Source organism: Numenius arquata, chromosome 7 (genome assembly GCF_964106895.1).
Source record: "Numenius arquata chromosome 7, bNumArq3.hap1.1, whole genome shotgun sequence".
Classification (NCBI taxonomy): domain Eukaryota; kingdom Metazoa; phylum Chordata; class Aves; order Charadriiformes; family Scolopacidae; genus Numenius; species Numenius arquata.
In genome coordinates, this window is record NC_133582.1 from 34,872,164 (window position 1) to 34,886,250 (window position 14,087).

At 40.4% G+C, this 14,087-nt stretch overlaps 1 protein-coding gene across 1 annotated transcript in view; it reads left to right on the forward strand.

Annotated features, from left to right (window-relative positions):
• The window catches only part of ITGA9 (integrin subunit alpha 9), a 233,601-nt gene that overhangs the window by 73,563 nt on the left and 145,951 nt on the right, over positions 1–14,087 (forward strand). The gene's annotated exons all lie outside the window — the stretch shown is intronic.

Here is a 14,087-nt window from a genome sequence, read left to right on the forward strand (position 1 = left end):
GTGAAATGTTAAATGTTTGCCTTTGTTATTATTATTATTTTTAAATCTAGTTTTTCTAGGAAAATTCCTCAGAGGTACTGAATTAAAAAGAAATAATAAGAAATGTAAGATCTTTTGTTCCACTGCTTCTGTCGCCTGTAGCATTTCAGTAATTACACAATGTGCCCTATTCCTATAGAATGGCAATAGAAATAATTTTTAGTTGATGCTACTGTTGAAGGTGAAAACTGTCTTAAGATTCCCTATTTGTGTTAGTACATGGAAAAGAAAAATGCCTTTCGTGAAGAAGCTATCCATTTTAATTGGATAGGCAGAGGTAAAGTTTTGCTTAATGATCTAATCCTGTCCGTGTGTCTGTATGTTTATCCCCTGAGCCACTAGTGGCAGAGAATGCAGTTTCTCTCTCGAGTTTTCACTTGCATCAGAGTTCACTTTTTCAGGGTCAGAAGTGTTCTGGGGATTTAATTACACAGTGTGTTTTCCTGAGGATCCCACGGGCATACTGCATGTAGAGTTATATGCCACAGTGCTCCGACACTGTGTAAACAGTATGCCTTGGGACATGAAATAACTGTGAGCCCTGGCCAGGCACCTCTTAAGCAAATCTTTTGCTAACATAACTTTTTCAACAAAAAAAATTGACTTGTTTTTCAAGTCAGTGCAGGTCGTTCCATTTATGAGATAAATGTCTGTTTTTTAGAATTTTGAGCTGCAGACACAGGTTCTTGTTGTTATACTTAATGTTGGCTTTAGACTTTCGGATGTCAATTTGGATGCAGTCTAGATACACTGAAAAGAGGGTATTTTCTGCATCAGAAGATAAGGGGACACACAAGAATGCTGTAACTACGTAGCAGTAGCACAGTTATAACTTCAGCTTCTTGACGTTTAGAAATAGACAATGGATGAAGAATCCGTTCTAAAGAAACCACATTAATTGTCCTACTTAGTTATGAAAGATCTTGGTCATGCTGTCATGTATGTGGGTTGAAAAAATGGTTCAACTTGGATACATTTCTGAAAGCTGATGGGACTGTTCAGTCAGGTTGGAGCAGCGTTGGCGTGAACTGTTCACAGGAGATGATGTCAGCACAGACAACGACGCATTGCTCAGCAAGGATAAGTCTGTATGTTTTCAGCAGAGCAGACCTGCTTCCAGATGTCAGTGGTGTGTTATGATCCTTCCCCCTGAGGATTTTTGTGGGAACCTGAACTTTGCTTTAGGTAGACAGTCAAGTTCCAAGAAAATTTCAGGAAAGTAATCAGCCAGCTGCTTCCTCATGCAGACTTAGGCTACAATAGAAGAGTCAAAATGAGCATACACAGGGGATTCTACATAAAAATCAATGGACAAGGCTGTGTTTCTGCTAGGGACTTATTCTGGGATTGGTTTTCACTGTGACCAGGTCAAACTTAAGTGAGTCCATCTACACTGTACTGTAACTTTTGCATGTGCTAGTGGTACCATGTGGATCAATACTTCCAGTATTTTTCACATCTATAACTCGGTGCGTGCCTGTAAATGAAACAGTTTTTATCTTTCTGTAGGCATCTGGGTTGTATACATGTGCAGGTAATACGTTGAAGACTCCAGAGCACTCCCTTTTCTAAAAACCACTCTTGGTCTTTCATTTCTATGATTCTATGATTTTCTTTTTGTGTTCCAAAAAAGTCCTTTACTTTTCCTGAGCTGTTGAGTGCACTTGAGGAGCTTGCCCATCCATTGGCTTATTTTCAAGGCATGTAATCTTTAAAAGACTTCAAAGGTATGGATTGTGTGCAAAGAAGTGTGGCAATGATGTTTTTCTCAGTGTTAGTATAGTTTTGATCAGAAACAGCACAGGTGATATGTCTGCAATAATTTCTGAAAATGGTGCTCTATTCTTTTGCTGAAAATGTCTATTCATCAAGGAAATGAATTTTGTCTCTTCAGGAATGTGAGCTTTAGGACATGTGAAACTCCTTGGTTGGTTGTTTGTTTGCTTATCAAATAAGAAATACACTATAAAACTCTCCAGGACATACTAAATAACTCCCACTTGTATCTCAAAGTGTGGTGAGGAAAAAATACCTTCTGGATGAAATACCCAAACTTGAATTAATTGCTTCATCTAACCCAATGAATCTGCTCTTGCTTTTACTAAGTCTTCTATTACATTGGGCTACAGTGGATATTTACTGTAATTTTGCAAGTTGTGAGTCAGTATATTCATACCCAGTAGCCATGTTGTTGTATGGATTTATTTTTAACTAGGGTTTCCAGTGCTTTCCTCAAGTGATGTGATCCGCACCCCTAAAAATTAATCCTTCTGTGGCAGAGATGGTGGATTATTGGGAAGGATTATTGGGAAGGTTGTAAGCTCTCTTGTATATAAAAAATACTTTACCAGCTAGTGCTGGAAACCTTGTAAGAATTACATGAAATTAGGTCTGAATCAAAACTTCCCCTAGTATGGAGACTTGAGGCAGGACTACTTCATTTCTGTTGCAGAGCCAGACCTGTAATGCACTCTTCATTGGTGAAGCCCTGGTCAGCTCTTCAGCTAGAAGACCATATTAGCCAGTCTCTAGAACGAAAATGTGAACTAAATGAGAGATTTATTGCAAACAGCAGAGCAAACTGGTTCATGTTAGATAAAAGCATCTGTGCTTTTCATATCAAATATAAATTCCACATTTAATTCAAGTGTCTTTTTTCAGATTACTGCCTTATGCACTGCAGGTCGTGGGTCTGCCTGAACTGTCCATAGCACTACCTACCTCTTTCTTGAATGGTACCCAATCATATAAATTAAATTATTTCTCTAAAGTGGCTAATACTCTAGCTTTATCAAAATTAGATTTCATGTGTCCCAGCTATCTTTTCAATTTTGTATATGTTTCTGAATTTCATTGTGGCCTTTTCTAGTTTTGGCTAAACTTAATAATTTGGCATCATTTACCACTTCAGTGCTTGCTTATTTTCCCAATCATTTAAAATTGTGTTAAACAGTGGTCCTCACTCTTTGAATGCCAGACTGCACTCTTAACCTCTTGCTATGTCTCTTCTATTAACATGATAAAAATTCTGACCTGAGTCATCCAGGAATGGAAAATGTTCGTGTAAAAGACAATGCCTGAAGTATGGACCTGAGGACCTTAGAAATAAAGGCTTTTAGAAACAGTATCACATCACTAGGAATTTGCCCTCATTAACTCCCCCCCTCCCCTTGCCCCCCCCAAGTGACCCGATAAAAAAGTAGCAGGTGCAGGTAAAGGCTTAACTTTTAAGATTATTGTTTGGTTGTTTGGGGTTTTTTTCCCCTAAAAAAATTACTTTCTTAAAAGGAAATGGTAAAACAATCACCTTTTTCTCCTCTCAAACATATTCCATGCTTTATAGATTATTTTGGAAGCACTGACATGTCATCCCTGAACATCTAAAAATAGGAAGTGTCTGTTCGTCTCCATGATTTGGGTGAATTCGGGTCTGGTCTGGTTCTTCGCTTTGTCTCCCTCAGCATAAAAATAGACCACAGAGTTCAGTGGTCCCTCCATGGGCCCCCCATGAGACAGACAGTAACTTTCCAACTGTCCCCTGTTTGACAAACACAATACTAAACATGTCTGGGTAGTTACCGCCTCCAGCAAAGAAATCCTGGTGTTTGATCTCCAAGGCACACATCCCTACCATTTGAACTGAAGGGATCACTTTATTAGCTGCTACCATTAGCGGTCACCATCTCCTTTGTGAACCAGCCAGCAGCTAGCTGGTGTATGACACGCACTCCTGACCACCCAGTTTGTTGTTTAAATAATCCAGAGAGTTTATAAAACCCAGGCCCTTATGCCACCACCACCAAACTTGGTGTGTCCTAGAGAGCTTTGTTTGGAGCTGTGGTTGTTTCCCTAAGAGGAAATATTGTTGTATGTTTGAAGTCCTGGGCTGGGAGTTCAGAAATCAGAGTTGAACACTCAGCTGTATAGCAGTAATCTGTTTTGAAGCTGGGAAGGGACTTAAAATTTTTATTTCAGTTTCTGATCTTTGTGTCATCCTCCTCTTGCCCTTGAGTTGTCATGCCTGCTTGCTCTACATGCTTTTTGCACTTTGAGGATAGTCTCTAACTTGCTTGCAGTTCCTATGGTGATCATTTGTTTTATGTATTTATGTATTACTGGAACACTAATTCTCTGAATCCAGCTCAGAATTCAGTGTGGTTCTGCCAGAAAAATTAATTTGCGTCTTGGTTTTTTCTTTTTCCATTGCACGCTGTTTTTTCCCCTCTCTTTGGGTGTTTTGGCAAAGACAGACATTACCAAATCTTGCTGCCATACACCGCAGTGCGGAGAGCTTGGGTGAAAGTGTCCAGATGGGTTACACGCAACTGCCAGCGTTGTCGTAAGAGATGGAGTGCTCCAGGGTCAGGGGCCACGGCAGCAGATCACACAGATGCTTTTAAGTTGAAGGCATTGATTGTTTGCTTTAAAATTCTTCTCATCTTCCACACATTTTGTGTGTGTGTGCATATCTGCCAGCTGGGCTACATCAGCCTCATTCTGTAAATACATATTTTTTATTTTTTTTTAATGATACTTTCAATCATGGTCTCTATTTGGGACCTTCTGTTGGGCTGTTCCAGCCAAATCTATTTTAGTCCTTTGTACAGCCACAGCTTAAACCTCGTAGGCCTTTTACAAATAAGAATAAGCTTTTATTTGGCCTGTTGATAGCAAAGAAGTGCACTGGGGACCTCAAGCTATAACACCTCACGCTGTGACCTTGCTGGATCTCCTAAGAGAGGTCCTAGAAAGCTGGGAAACTGTGTGGAAAACCTTGAAGACTGAAAAGCTGTGGGGTGTGGGGACTTTGGTTTTGGCCTTCCTTCCTTTGACTTAGCGATGAGCCAGTTTCCCAGCATGACAATGCTTTGCTGTTGTAGGTGGCTTTTATTTCAAAAAACTTTAGGCTTAGATTATTGCTTCTGATTTAAGGCAGTTGTAAAGTGAGGGCCTCATTGTGCAGTCTGGCTGTGTTGCTGGACGAGGGAGGCAGGTGACTTTGGTGACCAGAGAGAGTGTGAAAGACAGACAAAACACCCACGCATCCAGCCGTGAGTCTTAATGAAGGTGTTCAGCTTGGGATATCTCAGGCCTATTTTTCAGGAGATCCCAGTATTACAGATATTGGTGGAGCCAATATTTCACTTGCCCGCTCTTGCATCCAGCTGCTGGCTCCTGCTTGTCCCTGGAGAACAACCAAGGGAGGCAGAGATGAGATTTTGGTTAAAACATGAGCCTGGAAGGCAGTGAATCTTATGGCTTTTTCTTCGAATGACTCTCAGTAACCTGGGGGATGTGTTTTGGGAAAATCAGAGCTCCTAACTGAGTATGGCAGAAGGCAGCTGCTTGGAATCGAGTTCATTGTGGATCCCAGAAATTTACCTGAGTTCAAAAAGTGATCACATGAATCCATGGTGTAATACTTCAAAGATAGACACAGCCCTGGACTTGGAGAGCCTTTACAGATCGCTAGAAGCTGGGACGGTGTGTCAGTGGGGTGTCACTGTGCACTTGCCATTTGCTTATCCTTGTCTGATAGTTGGTTGTGGTTGGGAATGGACACAGACTGAGACAGCCCACTCTTCTTACCCCGTAATCCTACCCCATATTGTCATCCTTGTGAATATTTTAAGTTAATTATAGTTGACATACCAGGAGATCCTTAAGCAGGGAATTTAATGAATTTAACATGTCTGCTGTTGCTTCAGTTTGCCGACAGCCACTTTTCAGTAACGGGTTGCACAAGTAGTGTCTTCATCCAAGGTTGCACCCAAAGTATTATACAGTGACAGGTAGAAAGATACAGAAAAGCTGTGCCTGTATTGTGCCTGCAATCCTACATTGCAGGCAGGATAATCTGCAAATGGGTAAGCTCTGGCATGAGAAGGAGCAGGGGGGAGAGGGATGGAGACTGAGTCAGTGTTCTGAGACCTGAGGAAGGAACAAAAGTTTTACAGCCTGAAGGAACTGTCAATAGGATGTGAGACTCTAAGATGAACAAGTTAAAGCCAGAGAGATGTTTGAGAGAACATTTCCTTTTACTGTAGTTCTCCCTCCCAGATTTCTATAAATGTGTCATTTAATAAAAAGAAGATTGTGGCAAACAGTTCCTTTGCAGGTGTATATTTGTTTCCAGAGACCAAGATGGAGAAGGAAAAGGTTCTAAATTGAACATACTGTTATTAAACTATCCTACTTTTTTATCACTACTTGCTTTTAAGAAATCAGCTTTTTGCACTGCTTCCTGTTTCCATAATCAGAAGTATTTCGTTAGGTTGCAAGTGACATGAAAATGAAGTTGGCTTGAAAACCCTTCTTCCTCTGCTGCCTTGTTTAACATTTTCGTTCTTCTCCAAGTTATCATTGCAGAGGCCCAGGATGAATATCTTGGCAATTGTCAGAAGAATGAAAAAATATGTAAGCTGTTCTCTGATTTTATTTTTAGTTTTAAAAACAGTGGCTGTGCTTGTGTCTGGTCAAACAGGTTCCTTGACAAGCCAAACAAATTCCTTTCTTTTTTTCTGGATCTAAAAGCAGTCCTCTGATTTAATAAAAGGGCGGGGGGGGAGGAAGGACTCCTAAGAGAGGTTGAAGTAACTTTGAAAGCCTTTTGTGCTTTAGTATTTAGTGTTTTAAAAATGAGGGGGAAAACCTGAACTCCAAGGGGAATGACTGGGTTGGGGAAGATAATCTAATTTCAGATGAGATCATTAAGCCCTGGCAGATGCATTGTGTGATGGGTCAGGCAGCTGACAAAAGTGCTCCAGAAAATCTGATTTTATATGGGATAGCAAAGAGCAGCTACAGCTGATGGCAGTGTTCATCTAATTCTCGGAAGGGAAGAAACACAGTGACAGTTGGCAATGCTCAAACATCTGAAAGCATTTGGCTCCCTCTCAGATAATGCTAAAAATGTTCTTCTTTCCTGGTATACAGAGAAACACTGATGACAGTATCTCGGGGATTCAGACTGCTTTGATTGTTTTCATCTGCGGAGCCCTAAGGTCTTCTGTGCAGGTTCATGTAACCTGCAAGCCATTCATCTGGAATGTTATAGGTTTGCCTTTGCATAAGTCAAGGGAGGCATTTTCCCCCGACCTGGGGACAAGCATGCCTGACAGCAGATGAAGAACACTAGTTTGATTCTGCAGGGTCAGTTTGAAGAGGTTGGGTGAATGAGCAAAGAGGAGTGGGAAATCTTCCAGAGATTATTTCATGAAATATAGTGCTACAGGAAAGAAAGATCATGAGATCTTAGTAGTTTTGCATGCTGGAATCATTGTTGTATCCTTCCATGTCCCAGAAATTGCATCTTCCAAAATAAAGGGTGTCCAACCCAATGATGATATCTACCGTTTCTATACACTGCATAGGGTATATATACAGTTCCAAAGGACTGTAAATTTATTTTTTTTTTAAATTTCTTTTCATTGTGGCTATGTACAAAGTATAGGGCCTGAAACAAGGATACTTCTGCTTTGAAAAGAGGCAGCTAGCATTTAGCAGGCTTGAAGAGTGATGGCTGGGAGCAGAAACAGTGCCAGAGCAACATGAATAGGCAGAAATGGAGACTGGCTGGAATTTGGACGACCCATTAGGACTGATTCAGGATCAGAGAGGAAGCGCCCTGTGACTTTAATGAAGACTTTGGTTTTCTGATTCATTTGCAAAACAATACTTATAGCGGTAATTTCCTTATCTCATGAGCATTGGTTAATTAGAGGCTGCAAAATTAGTTTTGGCTCAACCCTACACTGGAAAAAGTTGGGAGGTAAAGGAAAAAGAAAACTGAAAGGGAGAACAAAGGTTGGATTGAACAGAAGTGTTCTAGACAAAACTGTCTGGTGGGGGGAAACCCCAAACCAAACAAAATCAAAACTCAGACATCTTCAAGTTAAATATCTTATTCTGGTGAAAGCAATGGTTGGGGTTTATTTCCATTTTAGAAAGAGTTGTCACAAAAGGGAAGTAGTAGAAACAAAGAATTAAACTTCAAAAGCATTTACAAAAGCAGTGAAAATGGAGGTATGTGGTGAGCTGGTGGTAACAGTTGCTAACAAAGACAGGGAGTGGGGTATTCATCCTGGATATGAGAGGAATATTAGCTTTCCTCTGCCTGGAGAGAGGCAGAAGCCTTTATGAGAAACTGAAAGATCTGTAGAAGATTCTGAAATGATGATTCACAGATACCAAAGCCATGGCAGAAAAATCTCAGTTAATTCTTCCCATGTAAGTTTCTTCTGGAAATGCTTAGGCTTCCTACAGGATTCTTTCACTATGGGAGAGTTGTCTCCAGCGAAAGTGGCAGTGGAAAAGGTTGTGTGACAAACTGATGCAATGAGTAACTGTGTTTGCCTTTCCAGGACCAGCTGGTTTTCACCCAGAAGTTCTGAGAGTGCTCAAATAGGAAATACCAAACTATCAACTCCAATTCATAAGCTGCCACTTAGTTTGCTTTTTGGTATCAGAACAATAGCAAATGTGATACAAATTTAACAGACTTAATGGAAACTAAATACTGGTCATCTTCCTTACAAACCAAGGAAAGCAGTATAAAAAGAGTAGAATTATTTTGTCCATAAGTCATATGATAGAATGAGGAAAAAAACCAGTGTGACTTTCTTGGGGCGATATCCATCACTCACCAAATCTGTTTGCATTCACTAGAAAGAGTCAGTGAAGATACTGCTCTGGATATTGTAGAAATTATTTTCTAAAAAGGTTTTAAAGCTCATTAGGTAGCTTTGTAGAAATGAAGCCCTCAAGAGGAAAGCTACTGTTGTGAATTAGGAACTGATTGAAGAGTGGTAATAAATAGTCTGGTTTTGTAGTTGAAGAAGATTACTGGGGTGTCACAGAGAACTGTGTTGGGCCTTTGCTTCATTAAGTGATGCGGCAAAGGGATGGATGGTGAGAAGACAGAGTTTGCTGATGATACAGTAGTATTCAAGTTAGGAAAAAAATAGAGAAATACTGAAGTTATTATGGATAGCTCTTTGAAAACATCAGCTCAAGTGGTGGCCAAAAAGTCAGTTCTTGATCAGAATTTATTAGGAGAGAAGTAGAGTTTCAAACTGGAATTTCTTTTATGTTCAGGATATCTCTGTGTGCGTGCATATGCTGGGTACTGTCATCTTCTCTGCTTTCGGAAAAGCTAGAAGAGGTATAGAGAAATAAGGATAGTTAGAGGAGTGAGAGACCTTCAGAAGGTGATTCAGCAAATTCAAGGAAGAAAAGCCATGAAGACTTTTTACCTAAACAGAAAATTTAGGTAAAAAATAAAGTGTCTGAACTTAAAAGTATATAGCAGGAAACACGTCATTCTGTCTTCTCTCAGTTCTTGTAGTCTCCCCCTCAGTGTCCTTTATTGACTCTTGTATATCCCATAGCTAGTGGCTTGTTTGATCCCATACAGCTAGTACAGCTGCTCCTGGTTAAAGCATTGTCTCTCACCATCACAAGGTTCTGTGCTTTCCTGGTCTGGGCTTTGCACTCCAGTAGTGCTATTCTGCCTCATATCAAGTGTTCCAATCTTTGGACAAAGAAGTAAGCTTTTAACCAAAAACCTGCCAGTTAGATCATGAACTTGGTGGTGTGCCCTGAATCAGGCTGAGAGTGGGTATAAACTTGATTTGCTCAAGTCACTCTCATCGGGTGTCAGAAGTAGAGGTACTTCATGGGAGAGGAGGATGGGGAAGCAGTTCAAGATTTCCCTTAGTAGTTTTAGCTGAAATAAGGTATTTCTGTTGGTTCATAGCAAGATGATAAGCGCCTTTTTCACTCTTTTACAGTAGGGTCTGTGCACTCCTTGGTGCTTACTGGCTTGAGGCAAAGGACCCATAGTCACTGTCAGCCCCCCTCATAGGTAGTTAGTAGGGCCCGTGTATTTCGTGCAAGCAGAGTGCACTCACAGGAAAGGCTTAAGAAATCACAGCTCAGGACTGACTGATCCCCAGGAGGCTACCAGGCACTGCAGCATTGATTGCTTTGTAAACCTGATGGAGAGGAACAAAAAATCCATGCAAATACTCATGAGCATCTCGTCTAACTTCTGTGTGTTGGAGGGTAATTGGCGACCACTCACTCTGGGTCACAGGAAAGAGTTCCTACTTTGTAGCTAAGACTTCCTGGCTTCTCAGACATTTTCATACTCATTTTTTCAACTAGTTTTCTCTTGCAATGCCTGTCATGGTCCTGGCAGAACATGCTAAGGAACTCGGGTTTGTTTTAAAGAATATGTGAAAACCAAAAAAAGAAAGAGAAAAAAAATAGAGGCTGATAACATGTTGTTAAAGATCTTGATTGTGGATTCAAAATGAAACATCTAACTAAAGTAGCATAAAGCTGTATTTTGTTTACAAAAAACCCCCAGTGTGCTTTTGAAAGGGAAAAGTCAAGACCCAAGCTCTGTTCCAACAGTTGGTTGACATTGCAGGCATGAAGTGTGGTTGTTTATAGTATTTGGCAGGGGATTTCAGAGTAGATTCTTTGCTTTTATCTGCAGGGGGTAGAACGTGCTCAGGCCCTCACTTGAGGTAGTTATAAATATTAACTTTATAAAACCAGTATTGCAAGTCTACAGAAACCTGTAGAGCCAGATATTGGAAGTCATCGGTACAAATATATTTGGGAACTGGCAGAGTTGTCTACAGAAGAAAGTAAAAAGATGGAGCCTGAAGGCTTCATTTCTTATCCATAGTATTGATAGCAAAGCAAATGAGACTTCCAGGGCTGGGTACTGTTTTGGTCTCGTGCTTCGATTCAGGCCTGTCTGGTTAGGTTGCACTCCTACATCTGATCACGACAGGAAAAATAATCTCAGCATTGAATTAAACTCTCAGATGTGGTGTTTTAATGCTGTGTATCAAAATAGTTGCTTTCACATTTGCTAATCTCTAGAGGCATTGAATTCAGGAAATACTATGGGAGAATGGGAATGCAGCACTTTGATGGCTGGGTGGCAAAGAGCCTTTGCGTATTTTACTTCTGTATCAAGATGAACTGCAGAATATAATGTCAGGATAAAGAGAACCAGATATTTGCATCATTATGGTATAACGTAATGACTATGTTTTACTCAAAGGAACAAAGTTTTAGTGGCTGAACAAATCCTCTGGCAGCAGCTGCTTTTTCCATTCCAAATGCTTTTCCCCCTTTCAAACTGTGAGGAAATCTTGTGAGGCTGCTTGTAAAAAGTAACACCATTGATTTGACATTATTTAGGGGATAGGAGGTCAGGCCAGCTGCTCTTCAGCGAGTGCAACAGATGTTCCTTCCTTAAAAGGACATGCTGTATTCTTTCTCCAGTGTTCTGGTGTCTCCAAAATACTGGATATTAAGTGCTGCAGCTTTTGCGCAGGAGTCTTGGCATTAGGTATTGATAGTTATTCCTACATGGGATGACTCAGCCCCTCTTTTATACAAAGAACATGGTTGGTTAAAGCCTTCCAAAAACTGTCAAGTGGGAAGACTTTACAATGGAAATGGATCATGCCTCCAAGGTTCACTGCTGTATATTTTGATCTGCTAACGAAGTCCTGTGGTAGTCTTGATACTTTGGTTCTTTTTAGTGAAAACAAACAAGAAAAGGATGAAGACATACTCCCTTAATGACTTTGCTACTAAAAAAGCCGCAATCTGAGGATGCACTGGGTTGGTTTTAGGCTGCTACTCGTTAACATTCGCTGCTGCTGCTGAAATACAGTAAGTCCTCTGGGAAAGAAAGATGCTGTAAATGTAGTTAAGAAAATGTGCGGCATTCAACTTCAGTTTTGCATGTAAACTGACCTTATATATGGCCAGTCTCCTCTCCTTGCTACTATCCCCAGATTCCACCTGCTGTGTTATGTGACGCATCTGTATTCATTTGCTTTGATAAATGCAGTAGCAATATGTTTTTTAGAGGAAGGTCTGTTAGTCTGGTGCTCAGTTCTGATTTGGGCAGTTACCAAACAAGGTGATGCTGGGAAACAAAGGGCAAAAACTGAAACTGAAAGCAATCGCTTCCATATTGCTACTGCTACATTGCGGCTTGTAGTCTGAGTAACATCTAACTAATAATAATTTGATTTATTGGAAGTTGGAGATAATGGGGAGGTAGTGTTATCTTTGTGCTCGGAATTTAAAAATGTCAAAATTTTGATTAAAAGATGTGAGGGATGATGAAACAGGCTTCTGGATGTGTTCTAAAATGAAACCTGTATTTTTTCATCTGCCAGTTCTGGAGTTAATCTACTTCCCTCCCCCACCCTTTTTATTTATTTATTTATTTTTAATTTAAACAGTACTACAAGGGTTATACAGTTCTATCACAGCATTCAGTCACTGAAATGTGACACCTGTACACTTCTTTTCCTTGAGACTAAGGCCAGATGCAATTCTGGCCTGGTTGCAGGTGCAACATGAAGCCCCTTTCTCACCTGAGGTTCAGTTCAAGCACAGGTTTTATAACGTGCAAGATGCTTTGAATTAGCAAATTAAATCACTGTAGCAAGACTTGAACATTACAAAACGGAATAGTCCCCAGTGATGTCAACTGGAGTCTGCTACATGCAGTCATTTCTGTGTTTGACTATAAAGAGTCCACAGAGTATACTGGGGCTCATTGTCTGATTTTCATATGACTTCAGGTTGTACTGGGACAAATCTAAGTGCTGCTACTGTGCTTTTAACTTTTCAGTTTCTTTCTTGTTTAGAGGAAATAAATTGGAGAAGTTAGTGGGAGACAGATGACTTGTAAAATGGCAAATATTGAAAACATTTAAAATCTTTCAGGTTTTTTTTGACAAAAGAAAAAAAGAGGATATTGGTAGCTAGTCAAATCGTATTTCTTATACTTTGTCACCACAGTCTAGTCAATGGCAGAACTTAGTCTCAAAGGTGAAAATATCAGAGATGAGTTTCTCATGAAATCTATAATCTTTTCTGTGTCTTTTTCATTTGAAAAGTTTCCTGGTTTTTTGTGTTAAACAACAAACACAACGCATCCTGTCAATGCAGTGATTCCACTCATGTTAGCAACACTGTTGATCATCTGGTGACAGTCCTGTGTTTCTTTGTGATTTAAAGTCCCATTGCAACTTTAATTTTGCAATTGTTTGCCTTATTTAGTAACCATTCTAGTTTTCTTGCTGCTTTTTATCTTGGTGATTTTCCTGCTCTCTGTAGCAGCTCTCCTCTGCCAACGTTGCATCATCCATTCTGCAAATGAATCTCAAAGAAGCATCATCAGACTTTTTGGTTTCTTTTTAGTGGGAACAGCAGTGGTTCTGAAAACTCTTGATGTGGGAAATCGTACCAGATTAAATCTTCCAGTACAGCATAAGCTCTGGAAGTGCAAGGTCTCCTTCAGTGCCCTGCTGCTCTGTCTCATCATTGCACGCCCTGCCTCCAGCTACTGCGGTACTACATTTAAGATTTGCACCTTGAACCCCAACAGCTGTAAATCAGGAGTAAGTCCTAATTAACCTCCTCCCCTCCTCCACGGAGTTGCTGTGAAATGACAACACATTGCACAGGCTAAAAAAAAATAAATAATAAATACGCCATATCCTCTTTCCCACCTCCTGAAACAACCTGCACCTGGGTTTCAGTAAGTCCGCTGCACCGGTGGCCGTGCTGTTGGGACACAGGAGCTTGGGTTCAGCCCAAGAGCAAGGCCATTTTTCTACTGGTCAGACATTGCCTCTGAAGCGTGTGGCACTTAATACACAGCAGGGCTCAGTGTTACGCACCCGAATGCCATGTTTGTATTTGTGCAGTTTGCTCTGAGAGTAGGGTTTTTGTGTGATGTGAATTAAGTGATGAGCGATTACCCTGGAGACAATTTAGTATTTCTATGAGCCTCACGGGAAACAATAGCCCCATGCCTTGTTTTTAGCACAGATGTTTTCCTCTTATTAATAAACAGGATGGTTATAGGAATTCAGGTTGACAAAATGTTTTGCTTCCCATTTGTAAAGTGTTTATCTTTAGGGTGCCTTGCAGACATTCATTACTCAGTCTCAAGAAAGTTCCTTTATGATAGGTGAATAGCATTATCTCTGTTT